At 44.3% G+C, this 17,050-nt stretch overlaps 1 protein-coding gene and 1 long non-coding RNA gene across 8 annotated transcripts in view; one reads left to right on the forward strand and one right to left on the reverse strand.

Annotated features, from left to right (window-relative positions):
• The window catches only part of galnt2 (UDP-N-acetyl-alpha-D-galactosamine:polypeptide N-acetylgalactosaminyltransferase 2), a 57,628-nt gene that overhangs the window by 3,339 nt on the left and 37,239 nt on the right, over positions 1–17,050 (forward strand). The window lies entirely within an intron of this gene.
• Positions 4,229–13,343, reverse strand: LOC119017879. 7 transcript variants are annotated; one of them, XR_005074594.1, is made up of 5 exons: positions 12,086–13,343; positions 11,552–11,689; positions 9,744–11,197; positions 5,149–7,825; positions 4,229–4,880 (listed from the first exon to the last, which is right to left on the reverse strand). It is a non-coding gene; the product is annotated as an uncharacterized LOC119017879 (long non-coding RNA). The 7 variants fall into 7 exon arrangements; XR_005074592.1 differs by having other exon boundaries at positions 9,744–10,126; positions 11,107–11,197; positions 11,552–13,343; XR_005074589.1 differs by having other exon boundaries at positions 4,229–4,657; positions 4,734–4,880; positions 11,552–13,343.

The raw sequence follows: 17,050 nt of genomic DNA on the forward strand, positions 1-17,050 counted from the left end.
CTCGAAACACAACAGAGCTAACTATAGGCGCAGTGAGTGGTGCAGGTTCGGGCGTGTGTGAGCTGACCAATCAAAGCAGACTGGGTATTCAGGAGGGGGAGCCTTAAAGAGACGGGGGCTAAAACTTAGAGTGGACACTATGAGAAAACTGATGTTTTTAGCTTAAAGGCATGTAAACATGTTCCAGTAATAAACACCTTAAACCTAAAATAAAGTTGTAAACCTGAAAATGACCATAATATGTTTCCTTTAATAACTGAGAGGAACTTGAACCTAAACCATTTGTCCATTCATCGGCTTTTTGCTTAATCAATTAATAGTTTCAGTGCTGGTACGCTTCCTGTCAAGTGTTTCCCTGCTGTCGTTTTACCTTTTTCATCATCCTTCTTCTCTAGGCAACAAGAAGGTGAATCGGAAAGGTTGCATATGCAATGATGTAATAATGTTGATGCTGTTTCCAAATATAGACAAATGCTCCTCCTTGGGAGTTATGTTCAAAGTGTGATTCACAAGCTTGTACGTTCATTCATTCATTAGTCAGACTCGAGATAACTGCGACTTGCAGGTGTCTGGAGAGTGTTTCGCGCTCTGGAGAAAATCAGATAATTTTCAAAGGAACTATTCCAAGCTCCAGAAACTGATTTTATTTATGTGCAGCACACAAATTCAGCCAGCACTCCATCAGCCTCCTCTTACTGTTCACAGATAGCGCCTGCATCCAACATTACACCTCACAAAGCTACATGGTGTTGTGTCATCGCTGCATGAAGGCACTGTGGTGATTTCAGACTCCAGCAGCTTCGTGCCCGCCAGCCTGAGTAGGACTCACGCTATCATGGCAGCTGAATTAAATGCCCACTCCTCAATAATCTGAAGAGGAATTAGTTCAGCTTGCTTCTCGGGCTCAGACACCCATGGTACTGTGGCTGTTAAGATCAAAGCGCTCACCAAACAGCTTTTCTATTATCAGTTCCCAAATACTCCATTTGGAAAAGTGTCCCCCTTGTATGAGTCTCTATGCTGATTTAAAGACACTTTATGAGCACAGTATTGGTGCCTGTAAGCCATCACATCACTAAAATGTCAGAAACGTTGCCATTTATTTCAAATTCCTTGCAAGCTTTTTTTTGGTGTCTGGCAATGAAAAGGCGACTGAAATGTCACCATGGCTCTATAGGTCGAGAGCAAACCTTTGGAGAAAATGTTCTTTTTATCTTAAGTCATAAATTCAGGTGTGTTACTGTTTGTCTTTCTTTTATTAGTGTGCACAGTCATACTGAGCATCTTGAGCATTTCTCAGGTTTACTGTCCTGAGTACACTGTTTTAGTGGCCTTTACTCGCGAGGCTGAGGTCCGTCATTAGCCAGTTTCTGGGCCGTCGATGATCGTCTGTGGCCCACGCAGGCTGTGGGCTGGTTGGATTGGTGGTGGAGTCCGTTGGTGGTACAAATCTCTCTGACTGACTGTTCAGCCAAGCGATTCAGGGCACGAGAATAGAAACAGAAAAAGAAAGGGAAAGCCCCTCGAGCCTGTTGCTGTAGCTTCTTTGCCAGTTCCAGATATGATCTAGATAATGACTACCGAGTAGCGAGAGACGTGTGAAAATGATGGCAAATGCTGATTTATCACACCAGTGATTTGTGTACTCTAATGTGGTCTTAAGACTTCTGGTTTCCACTTTAAGACCAACTAATAACCACAGCTGTCATCTGGTGGGATGGAGGGTTATCTATCTCACGCAGGCGCAGAACATACATGCAAGTTGGCCGTCAGCTGTAGTCTTTGTGGTGTGTTCAAGTGCAACTTTTTGGAGGAGACACAGGCACTGATTAGTAGGTCTTTGTCACTACTACTCCTTTGATGTTGGTATGGTGTGTCATGGCCCTTAAGTTGTAAAATGAGAGTAGGTGAGACTTGTGTACCAGTCAACAACGTGTTACCTTATTTTGGTGTTTCTAAAACTGAGGATGTTTAAATGAGTTTGATCATTCCTTTTGTAATTTATGGAAAATCTGAGAAATATGAATACTGTAGAAATATAACAATATAACTGTCATGCTTAAGGCCCATAGTTTCTTACAAAACCATTAATATTATCTGTCTCTTGGCGTCTTTCTACAGTCTTATGATATATGTGAGTAATGTCTTCCTGCAGTGTGTAGACGGTGAGCTCAAGGGGAAGTTTCCACCTCCTTCCCTCTCCCGTACACATGAATACTCGGCACATGCAGAATGAAAAGAGCGCTTTGGGAGACAGCGAGCCGCTCACCTCGGTACAAACCTGTATCTGAAAGTGCATTGTTGTACACAGAGGAGGATAATGTTGCAAAAGCGAAGCTGTCGGCTCACCAGGATGCCCATTAAAGTCTTCCTTGTTGGACAGACCTCAGAGGGTTTTTCCTGCCAGCTCCGGAGAAAACCAACGTCCCACTGTTGGGTCTACTTTCCTGCTAATCAGCGGTGCGAGAGGGGAGCTAAGTGGCAGATAGAGGAGGGTGGCACCGAACCAACACAGACTTTATTAACAGAGTTATCAGCTGTTTGAGTAAAGCTGCAGACTGACGGTAATTGGTTGTCATCCAAGGGGTAGGCTAAGTTTGAGGTGTGTGGCATGTGTTAAGATATAACACATCTCTCTTGTGGATCTCAGATGGATCAGCACAAACGCATTTAGTGTTATCATATCCTTCAGTCACTGTATATACTTTGCCAGATATTTGGGGCAGAGGGAAGTATGAATCACATACACATGTGGTAAACACAGTCATGCCAGAGTGACTCATGCACACATTGTCCACTGTTAATATGGAGCTCAGCTCTCACCCAAAGGTGGATCACAGTATCGAATTGCAAGCATTTCTCAGTGTGTTATGATTAGCCAGAGGTTTGGATTAGTTTCCAGTTGGTGTCAGAGGATTCAGAAGTGAGTTCGGTGCTTTTTCTTCGAGCAAACTGTGGAGAGGCGAGGAGCGCACACATGAATCCGATCAGCAGGGACTCCGAGAGGTTTTAACGCTGGCTTGAATGTAGTTACGGTCTCTGTTATCTGCAGCTCTCGGCGCTCAGCTCCTGCCTGTCTGTGCATGCCTCAAATTTTCAGCTTTATCAATACATCTGTCCGTCATCGTATAAAGTGTAGCTTCACTGGCTCTGAGCTCTTTGCTGTTTTAAAGTGGGATGAAATGTTGGGAAAATGGGGCACTTGCACGCACATCACGGTGTCAGTGAGGGCGAAGATGATGATGATGATGGTAGTGGCAAATGGACTGTATTTATAGAGCGCTTTTCTGGTCCTGCCAACCTGTCGAGGCGTTTCATAGACAAGTCGGCACTCACACACACACACATGCACGCGCGCGCACACACACACACACACACACACACACACACACACAATATCACACACTTGAGGCTACCGTGCAAGATGCCACCTGCTCCTCATGATCAATGACCTTTCATATACACTGATGGAAGAGCCACCGAGAGGAAAGTGGGGTTCGGTGCATTGGCCAAGGTTAGAGGCCGGGGATCGACACGCTTGACCCACCGATTGCCAGAAAACTTCTCTACCTCCCGAACCACAGGAGTGACGAGTGTGCTTTGACCTGTTATTTAGTGGGTAGCATGCAGGACGAGGCGATTCCTGCTGTGAAACACTATCTACTAGAGTACGACACAACATTGTCGTCTCACACATACAGTGTATGTATAGGCTTTACAGGCAAGTTATATATGTAAGCCTTTCTACACGCACGCACGCACGCAGGCATGCATGCACGCACTGCTTTCCTCATAATACTGATTACATCTGTGAGAGTTCCTGTTGCTGTCTCTGTGCAGAACAATCATCAAGCCAAGAGGATTGTGGCTTCAAAACCACTCGAGGCCTCAGCGGTTCAATATGTTTTATAATGCCAGAATACATTGTTATTTCAGCCAGGGAGCAGATCCATTGTTGCTAACTAACTAAATGCAGCTCCGCAGAGCAAACACTGAATCGATGAAAGGCTCAAATTAAGCTGGGCATCCCCGAGTACTGAAACCTTCTCCCATATCCAGTTTTTGTTTGAAGTATCGACGTGTGTGTGTGTGTGTGTGTGTGTGTGTGTGTGTGTGTGTGTGTGTGTGTGTGTGTCTGTGTGTGTGTGTGTGAGTGAGTTTGTTTCTTTTAAGTAACAATCACTTCTCACAAACGCTTGACTGTTTCAGAGTGTAGATGAAGATAAAACAGAAAAAGTCAGCAGCGTCTTTCAAGGATTTATCTACAGACGGCATTGTTCTATTAAAAACAAAACACTCTTTTGAACCAAGAAACTGCGTCACAGTCACATTAGAGTTACACAACTTCATAGCTGGGAGTCCCAAGAGAGAGACAGTGTTGTTCTGCTTAAACTGCTCCACCTGTGTGTGTGTGTGTGTTGCTCAAGGGACATTTGACAGTGCATGTGTAATGAAAGAAGAAGCTGTTACTGTTTCAGCTGCCCCCCCTTCTTGCAGCCCTTGTTCAAGCGCATGTGCTGACTTGGCTCGACTGCTTCTGACCTGGTGCGTCGGACCAGCGCGTCATGGAATCGCAGCACCATTACAACAGGTGTGTATTTAACTGAGGATGCACTTGTCTTGAGTCGCCGATGTTGAAAAGGCAGTGTAGCCGCGACTACAAACGAGAGAAGCGGCTGTAAAATGAAGTGTTTTTCCATCAGACAGCCCGAGGGGTTAAAGAAGTTGTTTACCTGTCGGAGGTGAGCTGTTTGCAGGGCCTGTTGTCTGCAGCTCTTGGGCAAACATATCACTGTTGCTGTCTCTGCTTGTACTTTTCCTCCCTGCAGCATTATTGAAGAGGTTTTCACAGGTGATGTTCTGTTTGCTTAACCTCTTTTCTGCGCAGAGATTGTTAAATCATAGCTTAGCAACTTTAAATACGATCCTGTCAAGCTTTAGATCACTTCAAACATTGAAACTTGCTGATTTCACCCCTCCAAAATCACAAACATGAGAGCAAAATGTCAGGAATGGATTAAATTGACTTCAGCTGCTGCAACGTAAGATGCAGTTGTTAGCATGTTTGGCTAACTGCCTTCAGTTGTATCACAAAAAACTATTTTTCAAGGCCATGATGCATTTCATGCTTCATCATAGTGTGGTTACCTTAAGCTGGTCCTGGATACTATATCAGTGTGTAGGCTAACGTTAGCCACCATGTGCTGCTCTTTATTGGATTGAGGGAGGTTTACACTCAGGCAACCCCAGCCAAACTTGTTATCCATGATTGCATTAGTCTTCATCCCAAAAGCCGTTTCTTGAAACGTAGGTGACTGTTTGAAAACATGATAATTGATAACCACTGTCTTGTTCGTCTGATTATGTAAGCTAAGCTAAGCCAAGAATTGGTCATGTAACCTCACATTTTTTCCTAGTCATACTAATAATAGGCTGTTACGACCCGGCTCAGGAGGTCATGGGGTTTGGGATCAGCAGCTGGTCGTCAGGTCTTCCCGCTAAATGTTTTTGTCCCAACTGGGGTAGATTAGTCGGCCCTGGTTGGATCTTTTTGGGTTTTCCATCAGTGCCTGTTTCTGCGTTGCTCTTTGTCTCTCCCTCTTGATTTGCTTTGAAGTTCTGGTTGCTAAGCTATGTGGAGGGTGTTGTAAGGTGCAAAAAAAAATAGGCATGCACAGGCAATGCAAGGCAACAAACTTCACCAAACTAATGGGTGTTTGAATGGAAAAGGGAGGCAGAGCTGCACTGCAGCCAGGTGTAAATAGCCTGGGAACATACCTCAGGTGTTCCAGGTCAGCAGAGACACAGGTGAATCACCCAGGAAACACAAGATGACAGCGGAGGTCATCACATAGGCCTACTATGACCTGCAATGCAAGAACGATGCTGCTTCTTTATTACCATGTTCCCTACATGGATCATCAATTGGGGAAGGCTTTGACGACCATTTGCCTGAGACATGCAGCTTTAGTGTCAGTTTTTCGTGCAGTGTCACATGTAACCATCAAAAGCATTTTATTACCATTTCACAGGGTTTATGTGTACAACAAGTCAGCTACAGCCATAAAAAAAAAATCAGCCGCAGACGATGGTTTCAAACATCTCATGGAGCCAACATTCGCTTCATTAGCGAGCTCGCTACAGCTGATAAAATCTGCCCCATAAACTGGAAGTGCCTCTGTCTGAAATGAATGACCCATTGTTTAAAAATGATTAGCAAACTTGAGTGGTAAATCCTCTACAGATATCACTTTAGGGAGCATTTACATCGTCATGCAAGACTAAAAAGCTCAACTATCGGGGGGCAGGATTTGGCAAGTGGTCAGTTATACCACTTACTGTAATTTATGCCCTGCAAGAAGGACAAAGATGGATCAGCTGATGATGGAAAGATGAAGAAAGTGTGATGAGACAGAGGAAAATGGTTGTAAAACAAAAAAGAACAACTGGATCCAAAACAGGAGACTGGTTGGTTGTGTTGGTTTGGCAGCTTTCGTTTCCATCAGTCGGAGGAAGTTAGTCCGACCCGCCAGCCCGGAAACCCAATGACCGACTGGCTGGGCTGAACAGACAAACAGCTGTGGCGATACTAGGAGATAAAAAAACTGAGACTGTGCCAAGAAGACAAAAAAGCAAGTTGATGGTAGCAGGAACGTAGCTGCTTTAACGAGCAGTTTTCCACTCACCCTTCTGCTATATCCTGAACTGATTTTTTTTATTTTCTTCATTTATTCTTCGTCTCATTTTATCCTCCCCTCTCAGTAATTGGTGGGTTTGTTGTGGTTAAACACAACAGCATGTTGCATCTGAGTGTGTGCTCAAAACGGGGATCATTTTCTTAAGATCTTCCCTGGCAGAAGACACGCTCTCATGGAAAAGTAGAAAAGAATAAGGATATCCATTGTTCATGGGGCAGGCGCTGAGATGAGAGCTTTGCAAAGATCTGTTTTTTGTTTGAACGTAAAAAGGAAAACCCTCTTTTATTCAATTCATTGCTGAGAGGCAAGCTGCTGTAGCTGTGTTTTATGACATTGACGCTGGTCAGGTCAGCGGTAATCTGTGTCCCGTTATCAGGCTAAACTATTCAAATGGGCCTGATAGGGAGCGCAGGTGGCTGTGGTGGTTTGCCTGTGCCCGGTCTGCGGGAAGGGCATTCAAATCATGAGAGAAATGACAAATGATAAATGCATTACATGTCTAATTGCAACAACCACCCATGACATTCAGCTGGGGCACCTCCAGTTGCTGCTGGACTGTGTAAACGGGAATGGGAAAGTTTTTTGCTATTTCGCTACTGAGGTAGCTGCACTCGCAAACCAGCTGATGGGTCTAAATTGGAATTCACAATGTGAATATTGTTTTGATGATGTACCGCATGAAGAACAGCATGCTGCACTTACATTATGCCAGATGAAGTTGTGTGAGCGAAATGTGCTGCACCAATTTTGAAAGCTCTACCAATCATGGGTTTTAAAGAAGTAAAATAGCTGTGCATGTGTAGTTGAATTGTCTGTAACTGTATTTATAAGTCCTAGCAAATAAAAGACAATCAGTGTTTTGAAGGATACAAAATCTCTGTCTAGACCTGCCATCTGCCTCTCTCAGCTGTTTACTGCCGACTTACAAAACAAATTTAACACAGGGCAGATTGAAGTAGACGCACACAGGCATCCTGGCCACCCACGTCATCCTCATCCTGAAACATTCACAGTAGACGAGTGTGGATCCGTCACATTTGGGTCACAGTATCCTGATGCTGATGTCGTGCATCAGCCTCAACTGTAAATGAACTGCAGATCTGTGTTTACTCTTTTCTGAACAGAACCTAGAAAAAGAATCAGAAGTAATAATCAGAACTTCTGCTGAAATAATTATTGTCCAATAATGGCTTCTCATTTATTGATTGATTCATCAGTCTGTGAGAGAAGGGATGCACTAAGCTCAGTCCATTACATGTGTTGTAACAGCTAAAGCACAGAAGTCAGAAGTACAGAAAAGGACCGCTCTGTGTTGAATCTCAGTAACTGATTTTTAAAATGGAAGAAATGTCCAAATAATGTCTGGTCATCTGCCAAAGCGGTGGGTAGATGGTTGTTTCAACACTGATCTGGTGGGAGGTGTTAATTTTTTCACCACGCAATCACATCAAAGCCATTCGATAATGAACCGGCGTTCGCTTTCATCTACTCAATAAAAATGTCCTGTCGCAAGTGTGTGTGTGTTTGTGTGTGTGTGTGTGTGTGTTAATAACCAGCTACTGGTGATGTATGTCATCCTACAGGTCCTTCTGCCGTTGACTCTTATGGTTTAATCTGTGTGTTTTGACTGTTTTTATTGTTATTTAATCTCGGTTTGACAATGAGGGAATTCAGACCTGGAATTAACACCCATCCTGAACGATCCAATCACAACCACTTCTGGATCCGATCTCACTTCCCCACTCTGTGTGCAAATCAACATTTACATCTCTGAATCACTCGGTCACAAAAGAATGTCTTTGTGGATTACATTCAGTGAATTTACAAGAAGGCGGCCCTTATAATTAAGAATGTGTTGTAAACAGTCTGAGGATTTAAGGGAAGTAGTCCATATTAGTCACTGTTTACAGTATCTGTCACGTTCGACATGTTTATCGTCAGTAAAATGTTGTTTCCTTTCGTAAATCTAGTGTTAATGAGGAAATCCGTTGAAACAGTGAGTTCAAACGGCTGTTGGGAAGACGGGCTGGTACAGCGGTGTGTCGTCAAACTGCCACTTTTTACAAGGAATGAATCAACTACATTTTTTGCATTTAACGTCGGGTTTACAAGGAAGCTCGCATAATTCTCCTCTTGCAACAACTCTCAAATTGCGCACTTTATTAAGGAAGTCTGGAGATGTTGCAGTTCAGTGCTGAGTTGAAACAGACGGTGTGTTTACAAATCGTTGGTTGGAGCAGCCCACAAAAGTCAGTTACCTTACTATGAAAATCAGATGGTGTGTGATCTGCTCTGCCTGTTGTTGTGGCATCTCCTTTGTGTGTGTGTGTGTGTGTGTGTGTGTGTGTGTGTGTGTGTGTGTGTGTGTGTGTGTGTGTGTTTACACACTGCTAAAAGATTGGCCTCTTCTGAATGTGGTCAGAGTGATCAGATCTCATATGTCTTTTTAATCTGTATTGGGGATATTCCCTTCACTGGTCACCAGCCAGTGCACCTCTGACTCCAGGCTCTAATTCCAGCCTGCTTTCTCTCATGCCATGTCACTAATTATACGTAGAGAGAAGAACATGCGGATGTAACCAATTTCTTCAGCACAGCAGCCTCAATAGACCAGAGTGCAATGCAGTCATAAGACACGTATTTAATGTGAGTGCAACCTGCAGTTGACTGCCGCTGACATGCAGCCTGGAGGTTGCCTCCAGGAACTCTGAGACGTGTCGGAAATACGCAACTCCAGTAGAGCGGAAATGCAGATTTAGGAGAATAGGTCACAAAAAGGCAGACGGCAGCACATGATATCATAAACAATGATTCCTGTGGTGATGTAGTAGACTTGATTGATTGAACTGATTTAAATCCATATGTGTACTGAAGTGACACTTACTGCTGCTACTCATTTCCACCCCACGCTTGTAAAGCCCACACACTGTTAGAGATACTGCTGTCGTGCTCGAAATGAACAAACCACAACACACCCATAAAACGGTCCAAAGTCCACAGTAAAGCCTGTAGGGTTATGGTCAACGCTAGTAAAGAAGAGCTTACAGTGTCTTTTTACCGCGTGTTGAAATTGGTTTTAGGAAGCAGAGGTGCTGACTCGGCTGTACCGGCTTCTAGGTTTCAGAAAGGAAAAACATTAACGACAAGAGTGGATGACTGATTGGCTGCTTGAGTAAGCTGTAAAGTAAAGTAAAGTAAAGTAAAGTGAGTTTATCTACAGTCTGTCAGAGATTCTTCTGCTGGTTTATGAAGAGTCACGACACAATGGATAAAAGTGGATTAAGGGAATAATTACAGAGCCTTGGTGTGTGTGTGTGTGCGTGAGTTTGCCTTTGACCACATTTCCTGTGGGCTCGTGTTTCCTCACAGGGACACGTCAGCAGACTTTGGAGGTTTAAGTCTCAGTTGTATTATGTTTCTAAACGGAACTACACAATATAGGGAGACAAAAAAAAACAAAAACATTTTGCCTGCTCATCCCTTCTAGATAAGTTGCCTTGTCTGAACCAGATAATTTGGAAAAAGCTGTCAAAAGGTAGTTTGAATGCAGCATGAATGGAAGCCATCTGTCCAAGTGGTGGAAATTCTGAAGGAAGCCGTCTGAAAATTGTACCATTTACAGAAAACGAAAAAAAGAAGGGCTCCTGAAACCGCAAAGCAAGTCTGGTGTAAAAACAGACTTCTGTATGGCATATTACTCTGGTGACAGGAGGCCTGGATGGTGGTTCTGTAAAAATAGACACATGCATTTATACGTTTGACTTGATTGTAAAGTATGCCGTTTTTAACATAAACCCTCCATTTGAACGTACACGCCGCCCAGGGCCCCTATCAGCAGAGGTTTATGTGTAATGCATCTCCTCAACGCCACGCTAGTTCTGCTGCCTCGGGACTAAACAGCCTGTGCCAGTTGTAATTGTATGAGTTCATGTACAGTGATTTATGGTAGGAAAGTCTGTGCTACTCCAAATAAGCCGGTGTACCCGTCAGTTCAAGTCAGGATTACCAGCGCTGCCAGCAAACTGTTATTTTGCAGCTCAGCAGCAAAACAGATTTGAGGCTTCCTTCCTTACTGCCATGGCATCGTCTGCAGCGCACCCTCATACATAAACGCCTGAATAGGTCGATTACTCCCAAAACAACATACAGTATGTCACTGTTCCTAAAGCAACATGACTGTAGCAGCTACATACCATTGACATATGGTAGCAGTTTGGTCAGGTTTAGGCACTAAAACTACTTTGCTAGGCTCAGGAGAACATCATGGTTTGGGTTAGAATCACTACGTTACTTCTCTAACTTCAGTACAAATGTACCTACATCACCTATGTTACCTATTATTAACTGCCAGCTTAACTGCATTAGTAAGTTAAAATGACCCACTGATGACTTCTGGTTTCATACTCACCAGTGGTCACCAGAGTCGTGTACTTGCGGAACCCAACCATCACTGTTTATGCTACTTCGTCTCACTTCCTCTTTTCCTGCAAAAATAATCACTACAGATGCAAGCGGTCAGGAACCCACTGAGGTATTTGCCTGTAAATGTACGTGTCTGGCTAACTACCTGCTCTTCGTTACTTACAATTAAACATATGCTGGAATATTTTTGGTGGTTAAGTGGCTCAAATATATTATTTGTGACTTCAAGCAGCCCTTTCTGGTTTGAAGTTTACTCTCCACCCACCCCAACCAAACCATTTGTCTGAAATAGCATTATGTTCTTCAAACACATTGATTAATAAACTAAAAGGCTTTGCTCTTTGAAAAATATCAATAATTCAGCATAGATCTAACCTCTTTAGCCCATTGGATGTCCAGGTTATCATACTCATAACACCAGGGATACTTACCTTCAGACTGACTGCTGTTTCTTTATTTCCATGTCTTCTGGTGACCTTTTTCATTTCAGCCACCGAAATTCGACAGTTTTAGCAGGACAGAAATGAGAAGTCTGCTTTTGTCCACCTCTGTCTGAAGTCGAGCACCCACTGTGTCGAAAATATCAAATGACCTTTCTGTAATTCTGCAACGCTTGGAGAAGTATAGTTGAGTTTGGCACTCGTAGGCCTTACAGTGAGACGGATAGAGCTTAATGAATGGTCAGTCCTCCCAATATGATCTTAAAGATGGCTCTGACTCCGTGTGTGTGTGAGTGTGTGATTGTCTGTGTCTGTGTTTAGCGATGCGTGTTCCCCTGACTCAGACTATATTTCAGTGTGCGACGATGTTTAACTCTCTAGCTCCCTTCCAGCAGACCATATGGTAATGCACTCACGTCCCTCTGTCCCCCCCACCCTCTCTCTTCCTGCTAGATTTGCTTTCTTTGTGTTTCGGTCTTGCGAAAATATACTTTTGTCTGTTCTCATGCATGCACGCTTGCTTACCATCCATCTTTAGATATTCTTATTTAGTTTGTTTGTTCTTTTGAAGTAGGGCAGATGTTCAGTCGGTCACCCTGGGAGCCAATTATGGAAACACAAAATCGTCGTGTGCTGTCCTACTTTGTGCCCTGACTCACAGCTTTAGCGAACTCAGAGTATTCTCAGCTCTCGGGCCAGAAGGCCTTATGCCTTTTCACTGCGTCCCTGTGTGTTTCTGCCTTAAAAGGTAGGTTTGATTTATCTGTGCTTTTTACCTCAGTGGGGGTGGAGCAGATGTGATTGTGTCAGACCCCGTCAAGTCGGTGCTAAGAATAGCTAGAGCCATCTAACACCTTAGCTTGGCTTTGGTTTGAAATGGGTTTGTTTAATGCTCTCTGTGCTGCTCGCTGTTATTATCCTCCGGAGTCTGACGTCATTTTGGAGATGAGGCCAAGTCTGGCGCTAACATACAGATGCAGGTACGGCCAGCCGAGGCCAGACGTTGGAAGGAGGAGGAGTAATTTGTGCCGTGGAAGGGTATACTCTTCGCCCGTCTGCTCACTAACAACGTGGTAGCCGCAAAGTTTCAGATGTTCTCAAAGGTCAGAGTTCACCGCTCCACCCCGCCATGAATAATCGACCTAACTGTGTGTAAGACCTGCAGCCATGAGCAGAGAGAAGAGGCGGCTGCGTGCACGGCTCACGTCAGCCACCCGATTAAAATGTATGAACACAGCTAAATGAAATTACACCATAATGCAAGACTGAGATAAATTGTGGCACCAGGGAATTTGTATTCTGGTTGGACTGATGTCTTTGCCGCTTTCTGTTGTTGGCAGATTGCTGAGCTTTCTCTCCATTACTCACTGTTCTCGCAGTTCCTAAAAGAGCAGCACAAAAGAACTGAAATCAAAAATAGTCTGCATACACACTGCAACTGGGTCTATTCGCTGTGTAACTCTGCGGACGGATCCTATATGGCCATAGCACTGTATCCTCTCTCAGCTTCTGGTGCTTTAGATCGTTTCTCCTTGCAAATGGGCATTGGCGAGCAAAACATGTCAACAAGGGAAATACACCACGAGCATTCAGCCCAGAGGACACATTTAAAATGCATTTCTGAGTAGTTGCAGGTGTATGGTGTACGGAGGGCAGCGGGAGAGAAAACCCCCTCTTGAATTTTTAATCAGTTCGGCCTCTGAAAATTGAACACTGTGACGATCCGAGCGAGCAGGCATTATTGTCCGACTGTGACAAAACATCAGTTACTTCAGCTGTGTTGCTGGAGAGTTTTCAGCTCGGAATTCCACAATGATAGGATCAAGACAAAACAAACATGACATGAGAAGACACAGAATGTGATGAGGGAGTGTGCTCAAGTTCTGTTCTGTTCTGTGCAGATAAAGAAAAGTCAAGTCCAGAGGTATTTTTTTGAGCGGTGATGACAAGACCGGCGCTTTCTGAAGCTGCGATAAGCAGCCTGTCGTCTTGTAATCCCCTCCCTCCTCTACATCACCACCTGAACGTTTCATGTGTTGCAGACATGACCGCGTCTTCGTGGAGTTGTCTGTCCTGATTGGATCGAGTGGGGAGAGACACCTGAACATTTCTCTTTAACTGCATCATCGGGGGGACGGAGAGACATTAGTTACTGAGCAAACACTCAACAGTGATTACTGTTACTGAAATACAGCCCTTTGTTCAATTTAACACCCATTTTGATGATCAAATAACACTTACAGCGGTCATAACTGAACAAAATACCCCAGATATCCTCTTCCATGACTTGATGAATGAACAGGAGATGGATTTTTTTTTTTCTGTGATGGTTCTGTGTGCTGTAGTAGTGGTTCTATTGTTTGCATGTCATGTCATGTAACATGATGATAAGGACTTCATTTCAGCAGCCTTTCCAAACACACCCTAAATGTACACACACAGTGTTAGCCCAGTTCTTAAAGATGGCTTGATTAAGGTCTGTAATGTGTCACTGACTGGTTACTGAAACTATAGGTCATAACTCAAATGAGATGCCTTTCCCCCGGGGAGAGCCGCGTGATGAGAGCAGCAATTTGTTTCAGAGGGCCTGTATCCCATTACAAGGGGGAAAAAAACCCTCCTTTGTGTGCCATAAAAGTTATGGAACGAGAGTTGGAGTGTGTAATTAGCCTTTATCAAAGGTCTTACATCTGGTCCCTTTCAGCCCGTCACCATATAACTGAGAATTTGAATGTAACACAAGCTGAGACAGTGTCATGATCCTGCAGAGATAAGACTGAAAATGCTGCTCGCTCCCACTGTCGGAACACACACAGCAAACATGACCACACGCACACATATACACACACACACACACACACACACACACACACACACACACACACACACACACACACACACACTCATCACCGCGGACCCATCGGGAGCCCATCAGCCCTTGAGAAGTTTCATCATGTATTCTTTGGCTCTCGAGGAGCCTTCTCAAGGCTGAGAAACTAACCTGATGATGTCAAAGATAGAAACTGAGCGTGTGGAGTTTGAAAGATGGTGTGCGTGTGTTTACCAGACTGGGAGGGTCTAATGACAGACGGGTTAGAGCTGCGTCATGGCAGTTGCAGCATCTAGTGATTTTGTAGCTTGGCACATAATAGGAAGCATGTCGAGGCATTGCTGCTGCTTTGATTTGAACCATTTCCTTTTTTTCAATTGTAAGTGAGAGTAGAGGGAATGATTTTGGTTGAATTTTGAAATCTTGATATTTTCTGGACATGATGCCCCCATGTTCTAAAAAAAACACCTCAAACGGCTCTCCTAAACTCCCCCGCTGTAGATAAATCATGATAAATAGCCCTCCAGGTTGCCCTTCCAGTGAAAAAACACACCGTGAAGTCGCCTCTCTTCACTTTAAATATATTTCTGGGCTCTGGTGCCGCCCACATATATGTGGTGCCCCCCTTCTTTCTTTCACCCCTGACCCTCAAACAGTCTCTGTCCACCACTGACCAGGGCACGAATTGGCACCAAATTCTGTAAAAACATTCAGCTGGCTGGTGGATTAGCTTCTCTCACCAGCCAGAAGTCAAAAGGTAATCTGGTAAAACTTGAACATTAACTCACCATTTTGCCAGTGGACCAAAAAAAGCACATTTTGCACTTTGGTTCTAACATTTGTAAGTTGACATCTTCGTACATTAACGTCTGAACAACAGCCTCCAGCTGATGTCATCACACTCGATGTATAGGATTGTGTCATAAGTGTGTGTAGTGACAGAGAGGTTGCTTTACTTATAGCTGATGTTATTGGTGTCAGGCCAAGGACAGTAAGAGTGTGTCGACATCTCTCAACACAGAGCAGTGGGAGTTTCATTAAAGCAAGAAGTAATGTGTCTGGAATCTATACGTTTATTCACAAGCACATTACAACATAATGTCTCATGTTGAGGAATGACAGACTGTGAGGCTGTAGAAGTCTTGTGTTTGCTTTCGCTTTAACACACGCCAACACACACACGCACACACACACAGCAACATACACACACATTCTCACATCCATACATGATGACACCTGCTGGCTTACAGGAAACTTTTCTCCTTGTATGGGAAAGAAAATATTTATAGACTTAAATCTCCTTCCAAACACAAGAAAAAAACACACACACACACACACACACACACTCCGGTGGTATGAGGTAACATGTGTTGCATTGCCTTTTCAGCAGTGTAACATTGATGACCTCAGCATCGTTTGGAGGCGGGGGGTATTACTGTAAATCCAACCACATCTTTTCTAAACTGTTGTCTGCAGCGTCCCCCCCATCCCTCTTTTGCTTTTTAGAGCCGGAGCTGCAATTTTCACAAATCACAGTGATTTCCATGTAATTAACAATATAATGAAAGCACTTGCCGACATGCAGATTGTCTTCAAGCGAGAGGGAATCTTTTCGGCGGTGGTAATCACAGACCACCGCTGTGGTTCAGGAGGGGACAATCATTTACTGTTAGCAGGGAAGAGGAGGAGGAGGAGGAGGAGGAGGAGGAGGGGGGAAATTAAAGGAGGCGGGGGGGGGGGGGGGGGGGGCAGGGAAAGAAAAGAGAGGAAGCAAGTGGTGGATGAAAGAGTTTGTATGACTGAATTGGGGGATTTTAACATTCCCACCCTCTGCACCCCACCACCCCGGCCTACTTTCCCCCACTCTGCTGACACACTCGGATGATTCAGCACTTCACTCCATCTCCCTCCCAGCTTCATCCTTCTCCCCTGCTCCTCTTTCCTTCTCCCTCTCGCCTCATCTTGTTTTGCATTCCCTCTTTCGCTGTCTCCAGCAGCGCCTTCCACTCTCTTCGGAAAATTGAATCTGAACTTTCCCCATTATCAGGAGCCATTTGTTCAAATTAATTCTCGAACTCCCGCCGTCTAACAGCAGGTAATGAGCAGCTCTTACAATGCTGAATAGTCTTTACCAACACGTGACAATCCGACAAAAAAAAAAAAATCTGAATTTTATTTTATTTCTTTTTGACCCTACAGTGTCTCTAGATGGGAGCGTGTTTTGACTCCCTCGAGTGCTTCTCAGTTAACGCTCATCGCTTATCTCCCATCGCTCTTCCTTTCATTTGCTCCCTCTTGTTTCTCACCCTCGCAGATCTCCTCGCTGCTTCTGTCAACAGCCGTGAATCAGCTGTACTCTCCGGCTTTCTTCTCCACATTCTTTTCTCACTTTTTATCTCCAGCTTTTTTTTGATGCTCTTTCATGTCCCTCTGCAGTCCTGGACAGAAACACAGAAGGGTCCTGTCTCTGACCCTTCTCACTTGACATGAAAAGATGTGTGTGCATGTGTGTGAGTGTGTGTCATTACTGCAGTGCCTCAACAAAAGATGTAACGGACACCACCAAACCGTGAACTGGAGCCTTTGTAGATTGTGTGTGTTGAAGCGTCACTGACAGGCCGAGAGACGGGCAGGCCGACCGTAAAGGAATACATTAGCAA

The sequence above is a fragment of the Acanthopagrus latus genome, chromosome 4 (assembly GCF_904848185.1).
Source record: "Acanthopagrus latus isolate v.2019 chromosome 4, fAcaLat1.1, whole genome shotgun sequence".
Taxonomy (NCBI): Eukaryota; Metazoa; Chordata; class Actinopteri; order Spariformes; family Sparidae; genus Acanthopagrus; species Acanthopagrus latus.